Raw genomic sequence first — 12022 nt, 5'->3', positions numbered from 1 at the left:
TAAGTGAGATTTTGAATCTCTGCACACACTTTTGGACACTGGACACTTTTGGATTGTGTGAGGCCCAATGAATATCTGAGCGCTATGTGACAGGCTCGATGGCACAGCTGTGACCTAAGTGACTAGAGGATAAGTGAGATTTTTAATCTCTGCACACACTTTTGGACACTGGACACTTTTGGATTGTGTGAGGCCCAATGAATATCTGAGCGCTATGTGACAGGCTCGATGGCACAGCTGTGACCTAAGTGACTAGAGGATAAGTGAGATTTTGAATCTCTGCACACACTTTTGGACACTGGACACTTTTGGATTGTGTGAGGCCCACTGATATCTGAGCGCTATGTGACAGGCTCGATGGCACAGCTGTGACCTAAGTGACTAGAGGATAAGTGAGATTTTGAATCTCTGCACACACTTTTGGACACTGGACACTTTTGGATTGTGTGAGGCCCACTGATATCTGAGCGCTATGTGACAGGCTCGATGGCACAGCTGTGACCTAAGTGACCAGAGGATAAGTGAGATTTTGAATCTCTGCACACACTTTTGGACACTGGACACTTTTGGATTGTGTGAGGCCCACTGATATCTGAGCGCTATGTGACAGGCTCGATGGCACAGCTGTGACCTAAGTGACTAGAGGTTAAGTGAGATTTTGAATCTCTGCACACACTTTTGGACACTGGACACTTTTGGATTGTGTGAGGCCCACTGATATCTGAGCGCTATGTGACAGGCTCGATGGCACAGCTGTGACCTAAGTGACTAGAGGATAAGTGAAATTTTGAATCTCTGCACACACTTTTGGACACTGGACACTTTTGGATTGTGTGAGGCCCAATGAATATCTGAGCGCTATGTGACAGGCTCGATGACACAGCTGTGTCCTAAGTGACTAGAGGATAAGGGAGATTTTGAATCTCTGCACACACTTTTGGACACTGGACACTTTTGGATTGTGTGAGGCCCAATGAATATCTGAGCACTATGAGACAGGCTCGATGGCACAGCTGTGACCTAAGTGACTAGAGGATAAGTGAGATTTTGAATCTCTGCACACACTTTTGGACACTGGACACTTTTGGATTGTGTGAGGCCCAATGAATATCTGAGCGCTATGTGACAGGCTCGATGGCACAGCTGTGACCTAAGTGACTAGAGGATAAGTGAGATTTTGAATCTCTGCACACACTTTTGGACACTGGACACTTTTGGATTGTGTGAGGCCCACTGATATCTGAGCGCTATGTGACAGGCTCGATGGCACAGCTGTGACCTAAGTGACTAGAGGATAAGTGAGATTTTGAATCTCTGCACACACTTTTGGACACTGGACACTTTTGGATTGTGTGAGGCCCACTGATATCTGAGCGCTATGTGACAGGCTCGATGGCACAGCTGTGACCTAAGTGACTAGAGGATAAGTGAGATTTTGAATCTCTGCACACACTTTTGGACACTGGACACTTTTGGATTGTGTGAGGCCCAATGAATATCTGAGCGCTATGTGACAGGCTCGATGGCACAGCTGTGACCTAAGTGACTAGAGGATAAGGGAGATTTTGAATCTCTGCACACACTTTTGGACACTGGACACTTTTGGATTGTGTGAGGCCCAATGAATATCTGAGCACTATGAGACAGGCTCGATGGCACAGCTGTGACCTAAGTGACTAGAGGATAAGTGAGATTTTGAATCTCTGCACACACTTTTGGACACTGGACACTTTTGGATTGTGTGAGGCCCAATGAATATCTGAGCGCTATGTGACAGGCTCGATGGCACAGCTGTGACCAAAGTGACTAGAGGATAAGGGAGATTGGATTGCTTTTAAAAAAGCAGTTTGCGGAGCAGTGGGTAAACAGCAATGCCAGCCTGTCAGGAAGCCTTAAAAGGCAGCCTAACAACAAACACTACTGATACACCACAATATAGCCTCCCCTTGCACTGCACACACAGTGACTGGTGTGTTGTGCAGGCCAAATTGCTATCAGCAGCAGAAGCAGTTTTTTTTTCTTCTCAGCAGGACAAAAAAAAAAAATTGGGCTTGCTTTTAAAAAAGCAGTTTGAGGCCCAATGAATATCTGAGCGCTATGTGACAGGCTCGATGGCGCAGCTGTGACCAAAGTGACTAGAGGATAAGGGAGATTGGATTGCTTTTAATAAAGCAGTTTGCGGAGCAGTGGGTAAACAGCAATGCCAGCCTGTCAGGAAGCCTTAGAAGGCAGCCCAACAACCAACACCACTGATACACCACTATATAGCCTCCCCTTGCACTGCACACACAGTGACTGGTGTGTTGTGCAGGCCAAATCGCTAGCAGCAGAAGCAGTTTTTCTGTCTTCTTCCCTGCCTAACGCTCTCCCTACAGAATCAGCAGCAACCTCTCCCTATGCTAAGATCGGCAGAAGTAAGATGGCGGTCGGCGTGCACGCCCTTTTATACCCCCTGTGACGCCCACCAAAGCAAGCCAATCACTTGCATGCCCTTCTGAAAGATGGTGGTGACCCGTGCCTATGTCATCACGTTGCCCACAGTGTCCGTGGATCCTGATTGGCTGAAAAAGAGCGCAAAACAAACTTTTGAAACGCGACTTTGGCGCGTAAGTCGCCGACCTCGTGGCCGACCTCATCCTAGGGTCGGGTTTCGTTTCATGAAACCCGACTTTGCCAAAAGTCGGCGACTTTTGAATTTTTTCGACCCGTTTCGCTCAGCTCTACTGGTGACTGCAATGTACTTGCCACTACAACGGCAGTTTGCAATTTTCACTCAGCAACATCCACTGCTGCCTGTTTCTGCAAAACACCAATGGAGTCATAATCATCACTACACCTGTAGATAAATTCCCAAATTAGTATAATTTCCAAAACGGGGTCACTTGGGTAGGGCTTCTGCTCTTCTAGCACTTTGGGGCTCTGTATATGGAGTCTGCAAACGATTCTATCACAATTTGTGTTCCAGGAGGAAAATAGCGCTCCGTCCCTCCAGAGTCTCACCGTATGGCTAAGCATTACTGTACAGCCACACAGGGCCGATTTTAGATGATGTGGTGCCCTGGGCAAAAATTTAATGTGGGCCCCAAAAGCTCACATATTGCACCATCACACAAAAACATTTCAGTTGCATTTACATGCTCTGAATTGAGGCCACTAAACAAGCGCGACAATATTGAAGTCGTCCAACACATGTTTCCCGACCTCTTTGGGGTGGGTGCACATGTTCAGTAATTGGCAGCGCTTTGCAGTGGATGTTCGCTGCCGGCTATTGAACACAGGTGAATCCTTTGTGATCACTGAACCGTGCAGAATCACTGTGTCCAATACATTGTACAGGTGAAATTTATCTTGCGAAGATTCGCGTCTCTGCAAGATAAATAGAAATGCTGCTGTCTGGAGAGACGCACTGCATGTCCGTCTCCGCGGGTGATCCGCGAGAGTCTGTGCATGCATAGTGGACATGGGATTTCTTGAAATCCCATCCACTATCTTGTAACATCTGGAGGTTGCACAAGTATGCAGCTTTCAACCAGCTTTGTTTACTGACCATGTTCACATACCTTTACTGCAGCGAAGAAGAATGATTGGTACAGATAGTCCTCGATACAGTAAAATGCAGGTCCATATAGTATTTATAGTAAAATGCAGTCCCTATGGTCCTTGATAGAGTATACTGCAGCCCCCTCAGAGTATAATGCAGCCCACCTCAGAGTATAATGTAGTCCCCTCAGAGTGTATACTGTAGTAACCTCACAGAACATAATGCAGCCCCCAACACACAGTATAATGCAGCCCCCCAGGGTATAAAGCAGCCCCCTCAGAGTATAATGCAGCCCCACACACAGTATAATGCAGCCCCCCACAAACACACAGTAAAGTGCAGCCCCCTCACACACAGTATAATGCATCCCCCCACCACACAGGATAATGCAGCCCCCAACAAACACACAGTATAAAGGAGTGCCCTCAGAATATAACGCAGCCCCCTGAGTATAATGCAGCACCCTCAGAGTATAATGCAGCCTCCCAAAGTATAATGCAGCCCCCAGAGTATAAAGCAGCTTCCCATACACAGTATAATTCAGCACCCCCATAATCACACACAGTATAGTGCAGCCCCCCACACACAGTATAATGCAGCCCCCCACACACACAGTATAGTGCAGTCCCCCCACACACAAACAACACAGTATAGTGCAGTCACCCCACACACAGTATAGTGCAGCAGACACACACACAATACAGTATAGTGCCATCCCCCCACATACAGTATAGTGCAGCAGACATACACACAATACAGTATAGTGCAGTGCCCCCATATACAGTATAGTGCAGCAGATGCACACACTACTTACCTCTCCTCGTTACCCGCTGCTCTGGTTTCTGCAGAGCGTCTCAACGTCTGATCAGTTCCACTGCTAGCACACTCTGAGGCAGAGGGAGAGTGATGGGAGAGGGAGCATCACATGGTGCTCTGTTCTCCATCACTGCTTTCAACTGTATCGGTGTCTATGATGCTGATAAGTTGAATGTGCGATGCTGGGGAGGTAAGCGCCAGGCCTCTCTTACTCAGGAGCCCCATAGCAGCAGTGTGGGTGCTGCTAGTAGTGGCACGCCACTGGCTGGGTGTCCCTGGAGAAGCAAGGGCCCTAGGCAGCTGCCTGGTCTGCCTGCTCCTAGCATCGGCTCTGCAGCCACATATGGGGTATTTCCACATTCAGCAAAAATTGTTGTAGAAATTTTGGTGCCATTTTTATCAATTTCCCAGTGTGAAAATGTAAAATATGGGACTAAAACTAAATTTTGGTGGTAAAAATGTAATTATTTTTTCTTCACTGCCCAATGGTATAAAACTCTGTGACTCATCTGTTGTGTCAATATGATCACTGCACCCCTAGTTGAATTAATTGAGAAGTTCAGTTTGTAAAATGGGGTCACTTATGGGGGGTTCTGCTGTTCTGGCACCTCAGGAGCTCTACCAATGTCACATGGCATGCTCAAACCAGTCCATCAAAATCTGAACTCCAGTATGGAGCTTCTTCACTTCTAAACTTTGCACTGTGCCTCAAAAGTAGTTGTTGACCACATATAGAGTGTTGGTGTACTCAAGAGAAATTGTACAACACAAATTGTGGTCCATTTTCCTCTGGCAACCTTGTGAAAATAAAAAAATTGGGGCTAAAAGAACATTTTTGTCTGAAAAAATTAGATTTTTTTTATTTTCATAGCTCAACATTATAAACTTCTAGGAAGCACCTGAGGGTTTAAGGTGCGCACCACACATCTAGATAAATTCCTTGAGGGGTCTAGTTTCTAAAATAGGGTCACTTGTGATGGGTTTCCACTGTTTAGGTACATCTGGGGCTCTTCAAACAAGACATGACAGCCGCAAAACATTAAATCAAATTATGAATTGCAAATCATCACTCCATCCTTTATGAGCACTGCCATGCGCCCAAACAGCAGTTTTCCCCCACATCTAGATACGTTCCTGAGGGGTCTAGTTTCTAAAATGGGGTCACTTGTGGGAGGTTTCCACTTTTTAGGCATGCCAGTTGCTTTCCAAACTCGAGATGTCGTCTGCTAATGATTCCAGCAAATGTTGTATTCAAAAAGTCCTCCTTCCATTCTGAGCCCTGCCGTGCACCCAAACAGTAGTTTTCCTCAACATATTGCGTATCAGCATACTCAGGAGAAATAACACGAATTGTGTGGTGCTTTTTCTCCTGTTACTCTTGTGAAAATAAAAAAATTGTGACTAAAAGAACATTTTAGTGGGAAAAATTTGATTTTTACGGTTCAACATAATAAACTTCTGCTAAGCACTTGGGGTTCAAGGTGCTCATCATAAATCTAAATAAATTCCCTGAGGGATCTAGTTTATAAAATGGTGTCCCTTGTGATTGGTTTCCACTGTTTAGGCACATCAGGGCCTCTCCAAACGCGACATGGTGTCCGCAAATTATTCCATCAAATTTTACAGTCAAAAAGTCAAATGGCATGTCTTCCCTTCCAAACCTCTGCTGTGTGCCCAAACAGTGGTTTTCCCCCACATATGGGGTATTGACTTACTCAGGAGAAATTGCACAACAAATGTTGGAGTGCATTTTTCCTGTTACCCTTGCAGAAATAAAAAAAATTGGGGTCTAAAGTAAAATTTTTGTGAAAAAAGTTAAATGTTATTTTTTTTCCTTTCCCATTCTATTTATTCCTATGAAGCACCTTAAGGGTTAATAAGCTTCTTGAATGTGGTTTTGAATACTTTGAGGGGTGCAGTTTTTAGAAAGGTGCCATTTTTGGGTATTTTCTGTCATATAGGCCCCTCAAAGTCACTTCAAATGTGAGGTGGTCCCTAAATAAAATAGTTTTATAAATTTTGTTGGAAAAATTAGAAATCGCTGGTCAACTTTTAACCCTTATAACTTCCTAACAAAAAAAATGATGTTTCAAAAATTGTGCTGATGTAAAGTAGACATGTGGGAAATGTTATTTCTTAACTATTTTGTTTGACATACAGTACAGTAACTCTTGATTTATGAGCATAAAAAATAAAAGTTTGAAAATTGCAAAATTTTGGTTACATTTCTGATATTTTCGCAAATAAGGGCAAGTCATATCGAACAAATTTCACCATTCTCATGAAATACAATATGTCATGAGAAAACATTCTCAGAATCGGTGGGATCTGTTGAAAAATTCCAGAGCTATCACCACATAAAGTGACACTGGTCAGAGTTGTAAAATTTGGCCTGGTCAGGAAGGTGAAAACAGGCTTAGGGAGTAAGGGTTTAATAGGGACACATATGGCAGCAGTAACTCAGTATTGGGGTATCAGTAGGAAGAAATGTTTGTGCATGTTGGGGATAGATGGAGACAGTGCGGGAAATGTGAGAAATCCATTGTGTCTTTGTTTCAAGCTATGCAGACAAGTCCTGGCTGGAGAAGTTTCATGGCGGTCTGGGCCGATTGGAAAATATGGGAAAAATGAATGACTCCATCAGAAAGAACGTCACCTATAAGTCACTCTCTGTAACTGTACTGTAATCACTTTTGTGTTCTGCACCACTGATTTCTATCACTATATGGTCACCACATGGGGGTAATATCAGTGTTGGTCTTTGTATAGAGATTTATTTTCAGTAACAGCACAGTGGTCTACTGAGTTCCCTTCTACCCACAATCAAGTTCACCACCCTAGTTGTAATCAGGGTTACCGGCTAGGAGCCCATTCAGATGTTTCACCCCGTGAGCTGAACTCCTAGCTATGCCTCTGTTGGCACCCACTATAGTTACGCCCTTGATACCAGTGCTATAAATGGCCTGTCTTAGGTGGGGTATAGGCCTTTAGTTCAAGGGATCAAGACCACGTTCTATAGGGTCACACTTAAGACAATAATTAGGTAATTGCACTCATTTCTCTAGGATTTTGACCATACTGGAACAATCTAACATGGATGATTTATGAAAGGAACTGTTGTATGGGAATAAGAATATATGAATAATCCAGGGAATCTGACCTTGGATGGAAAGCAAAGTTCACACAAAGTAGCTTCACTTCCCAGGCGGCCACGGTTGCATTCAAAGCCTGGGATTTAGTATCATCTATCTTGGATCCTGAAATCCACTGTTTCATATCTAGCTGTGAGGCAATTCAAGTAGCAACATTTGCAATTAAAATCTATTTTACTACATAGGTAAATAAATCCTAGACTCTCCAAAGCACACATGATAGTAAGTAACCCCAGTATATACCGATGCAACAACGTTCTTTTCTGCAGCAGTGCTGTGATTAGTACCACTAATTTTTATGAATTCTTGATTGTGTTGTTACATAGGACTGCAGGTAAAAATGACCAAAAAATATAAAATACTTGGTAAATACATAAGAAATTAAATGTGGGTGACATCCATCATGGGAAACAAGAATCAGCCATTATGCATTTTAAAGGGGCTACAAGGGTTTTAAAACATTGGCTGAAGCAAGAAATTAGTAAAAATAATAACATAACCATTACTCACCTATGCAATCCATTGCCGGTTCAGCAATGCCGCTCGAGTGTTTTATGGCTGGAAGTGATGACGTCACATCCGTTTGTAAGGGGTTACAAGGCCCCAAGTACGTCCCGGTTAAGTATTAATGTACATATTAGTGTATATATTCTTGTTTTGTGTCTTGGAAATGCTGCTATGTATATAGTGCTAATGTTTTATAATATATTGTATGTTCATATTTGTCTAGGGACAGTGTAGTTTTCTAGTTTGGCCACTAGATGGGGCAGTTTAGCCTACATTGTGTATATAGTATAGTAAGAATAAGGGGGTTTGCATGTGAATAGTTAACATAGGAGGGTTACAGTGGATAAAGCAGGAAGGACTCAGTTGGGGCCAGGGCGCCCGTTCAGATCACTTGGGCTAACTAACCCTGGGCAACACCATGCCACGCAACGTTGAATAAGTCTAAGGCCCAGCCGTATAGTATCTATGGCTAGGACCTCATCAGAAGGAGCAAACGGCAACAGTGCTAGCGGTGCAGTATCAGTTGGACTGCAGTTTCTAGAGAAGACTAAGCATTATGGACAGGTCGTTCATCATATGGCAGCTAATTGCGTGGGCTGATGCTCTCAGGACTGGGGTGAAACGGTCAAGGGAGTCCCCAAACGGAGTAGGCCTACACAGGGAGGACGTTGGAGAACCGAACGGTACGGTTTGTCTGAGAAACGAGCTTAATGACACAGAGAAAAGGATGCTGATGCTGGAGCGAATACAGATATGCTGTGTACAAGGACCAGTAAAGTTGTTAATTTGCAAGTTGACTTGGACTGTGGCTCATTTTGTGAAAAACCGGACCAAGGAAGCCTCCAGAAATGTACAGAGGGCCTTGACGGTGCAGGTAAAGAAAGCCACAGGTATGCAGAGCTATGGACAATATGTGTATGTGATGGCTGGGCAGGGCATGCTAACGCAAATGCTATCAGCCACAACTAGCGACTACTGCCCTGTACCTGCCTCACACGTTATTCAAGGGACTGGCCTTATGGGTCACTGCTGAGGTCCGAGATTGGTTGCAGTGGTCATGTGAATGATAGATGTGATTGCTGCTTCAGGACCCGCAGGGGATTAAACAGGTAAATTTTGAATAGTTAAATATTTTACCACATTTCCTGCTATCTGATGATTTTATACAAATCCAAAACACCTTATAAATATGCCCAATTCTTTGTACCCTATTGCACCAATGCAAATCTAATACAAGATCTCATCAAACCCACCACAGAAACAGTTCCCTTTTGTTTGCCCCTTTTCTTTGCTGTTTCTCCTTTGTTCACTGTTTGCACCCGTTGTAGGAATCTGTACTCACTCGGCTGCGGATTAAGTAGGCACAGGAAGCGGTATTGTTGAAATGTCCAAGCAAGTTTATTAAAATTGCATAAACCACTCTGGATAGACCAAAACAAACGAACAGCCTTTTTTGGCATGAAGTGAAAAGCAAACAGAAAAATAAACAGTCCATATAGTACTGCAAGTCCGCCCGCTCAGGTTAGTGTCTTTAGCACACACACAATGGAGGTCTCCACACCTACAGCTACAGACCCTGACTGAGACATTTGGTCTTCATTTTATTAGCCAAACCACTCCCCTGGGGTTGGGATATATGAGCGGTCATTCCAACCCATCTCTTATGACCGCTCGTAAAACCTGGCCCTGGAATGGCCCAAATAACTCTCTCAGCACTATACGTGCTGAAACATACCTCTTGGCTTACATCACCGCAGATAATAGCCGTGATAACACATATCTCCCCTCAAGAACTTGTCCGGCGGCCATCTTACATACCCTTCCCCCTCTGTCTAAAGCCAGGGGGCTTGGCACCGTCTGCCAACAAACAGTGGACTCTCGACAGAGCATCAGCATTGCCATGCAGTTTCTCTGGCCTATGATCCAAGTGGAAGTTAAAATCCTGAAGTGCTAGCAACCACCTTGTCACTCGGGCATTGTTCCTTTTTTTCTCCCTCATCCACTTCAGTAGTGCATGGTCTGAAACCAGCCTAAACTTCCTGCCCAAGAGGTACTACCTTAGAGAGTCCATCGCCCACTTGATGGCTAAACATTCCTTCTCCACTATGGAGTATTTTTTCTCACAGGAAGACAACTTCTAGCTGAGATACATTTATGGGGTGCTCTTCCCTGTTCACCTTTTGAGATAGGACAGTGCTCAGCCCGACATCCGACGCATCCGTCTGGACCACAAACTCCTTGGAGAAATCGGGTGCTCCCAACATCGGCTGTTTGTACAGGGCCAGCTTCAGTTCATGGAAGGCCATCTCTGCTTCTGCAGACCACTTAGCCATAGCCGACTTCTTCCCTTTAAGGCCATGGACCGGGTCACCGCTGCTGTGACACATCCCGCCGACACCGGCCCGGTACCGAGTACCCCACAGCCCTGGGAGGACGACTCAACTTGGCGTCATGAACAGGATTACGGAGCCCGGTAACCCCCCCGGGTCCTGAGTGCCATAGACTGTGTTTGTGAAAAAGACTGTATGTGAAATTGGCGCCAATTGCCGCCATTGCCGCGCTGCTTGGCGCGCACGCGAAGAAAGAGGGGCGGCCCTTCGTGGGCGGAGCCTGCCGCAGAGTGCGACGAAGTGAAGTGACGCGAGGGAAGAGAGGACAGCGCATGAGAAGGGGAGGAGCTGAGGCCTACAGCCCGGAGCGCCGGACCTGCGAAGCGGCCACCAGTGAGCTCACACAACCCCCGGCCCTGGCTAATGTTAGCTAAGGGGGGAAGAGAATGTCTGTGCCGAGCAACAATGCAGCAGCGGACGCCGTCACCAACCCTGCAGTGCCGCAAGGAGTAGCGCCCGCCGCAGCGGTCCCCATAATGCCGCTGTCTATGCCCTACCTTCCGGGAGCGGCCTGGCTACCGCAGTACTCGGGTGAGTCACATACCCTGAGTGAATTTAAAGAGAGACTGTGCAGTTTGCTTAAAGTATACCCTCTGTCTGAAAGCCAGAAAGTGAACATCCTCATTGGACAGCTAACGGGTGCAGCACAGAGAGAGGTGAAAGCCTGGCAGGACACTGACAAAGAGACTGTTAAAAGATTCTAGCCAAACTGAGAAGCACCTTTGACACACGGACTGCAGCTGAAATCAAGATGCGATTCTTTGGATGTAAGCAGAGAGCGCAGGACAGTATCAGGGATTATGCTCTTAACCTGCAGGAGGCGCTGCAAGCAGTTAAGCAAGTTGATCCTGACAGTGTGAAGGAGGAAGATAAACTGTTAAAGAAGCAGTTCATTGAAGGACTCCTATCCAGTACCCACAGAGGACAGTTGCGCATCATAACCCTGCAAAACCCTGATCTGGACTTTGCTGATTTTAAGGACAGGGCTATTCGGGTCCTGCAGGAATCAACTGTCAGCCGTCCAGCGCCCCCTAGGCGACCAGCGATCACCTACCATCAGGAAGCAACATCTTTTCCTTCCATCCCTGTGGAGGCTGATGCACAGACTCTGGATAAAGATCCTACAGAAGAGCTGCGTCTTCAGGTCCAGGAGTTGACCAAAGGGATGGCTGCACTTACTAAAGCTGTGCAGTCCCTGCAGGTGTCCTCGAAAGAAAAGATCCATCTTGCCTCCAGTCCAGAGGATGTCCCGTAGCTCCGGAGGAGGAGATCCCCGCCACTTCGAGGAAGGAACAACGATCGCTATGACCAGGACAGATGTCTCATCTGTCGTCGCTGCTACAAGGCAGGTCATCTTGCAAGATTTTGTCCTTTAAACGAGCAACCCCTGGGGCAGAGGGCCAACCCCCAGGAGTAGGACCACAAGGCCCAAGCAACTGGCGAGCCAAGTATGTGGGAGGGAGAACGATCCTTCCAGTGGTGATTGACGGCATCCCCATGAACGCTTTCCTGGACACTGGCTCACAGGTGACCACTATGCCCTATATCCTCTACAAGCGGTATTGGGCTGATTCCGAACTCACCCGTGGATGAACTAACATTAGTTGCCAGTAATG

Source organism: Dendrobates tinctorius, unplaced genomic scaffold, assembly GCF_039654945.1.
Source record: "Dendrobates tinctorius isolate UK_male_01 unplaced genomic scaffold, ASM3965494v1 ptg000120l, whole genome shotgun sequence".
Lineage (NCBI taxonomy): Eukaryota > Metazoa > Chordata > Amphibia > Anura > Dendrobatidae > Dendrobates > Dendrobates tinctorius.
This window is presented reverse-complemented; position numbering follows the sequence as displayed.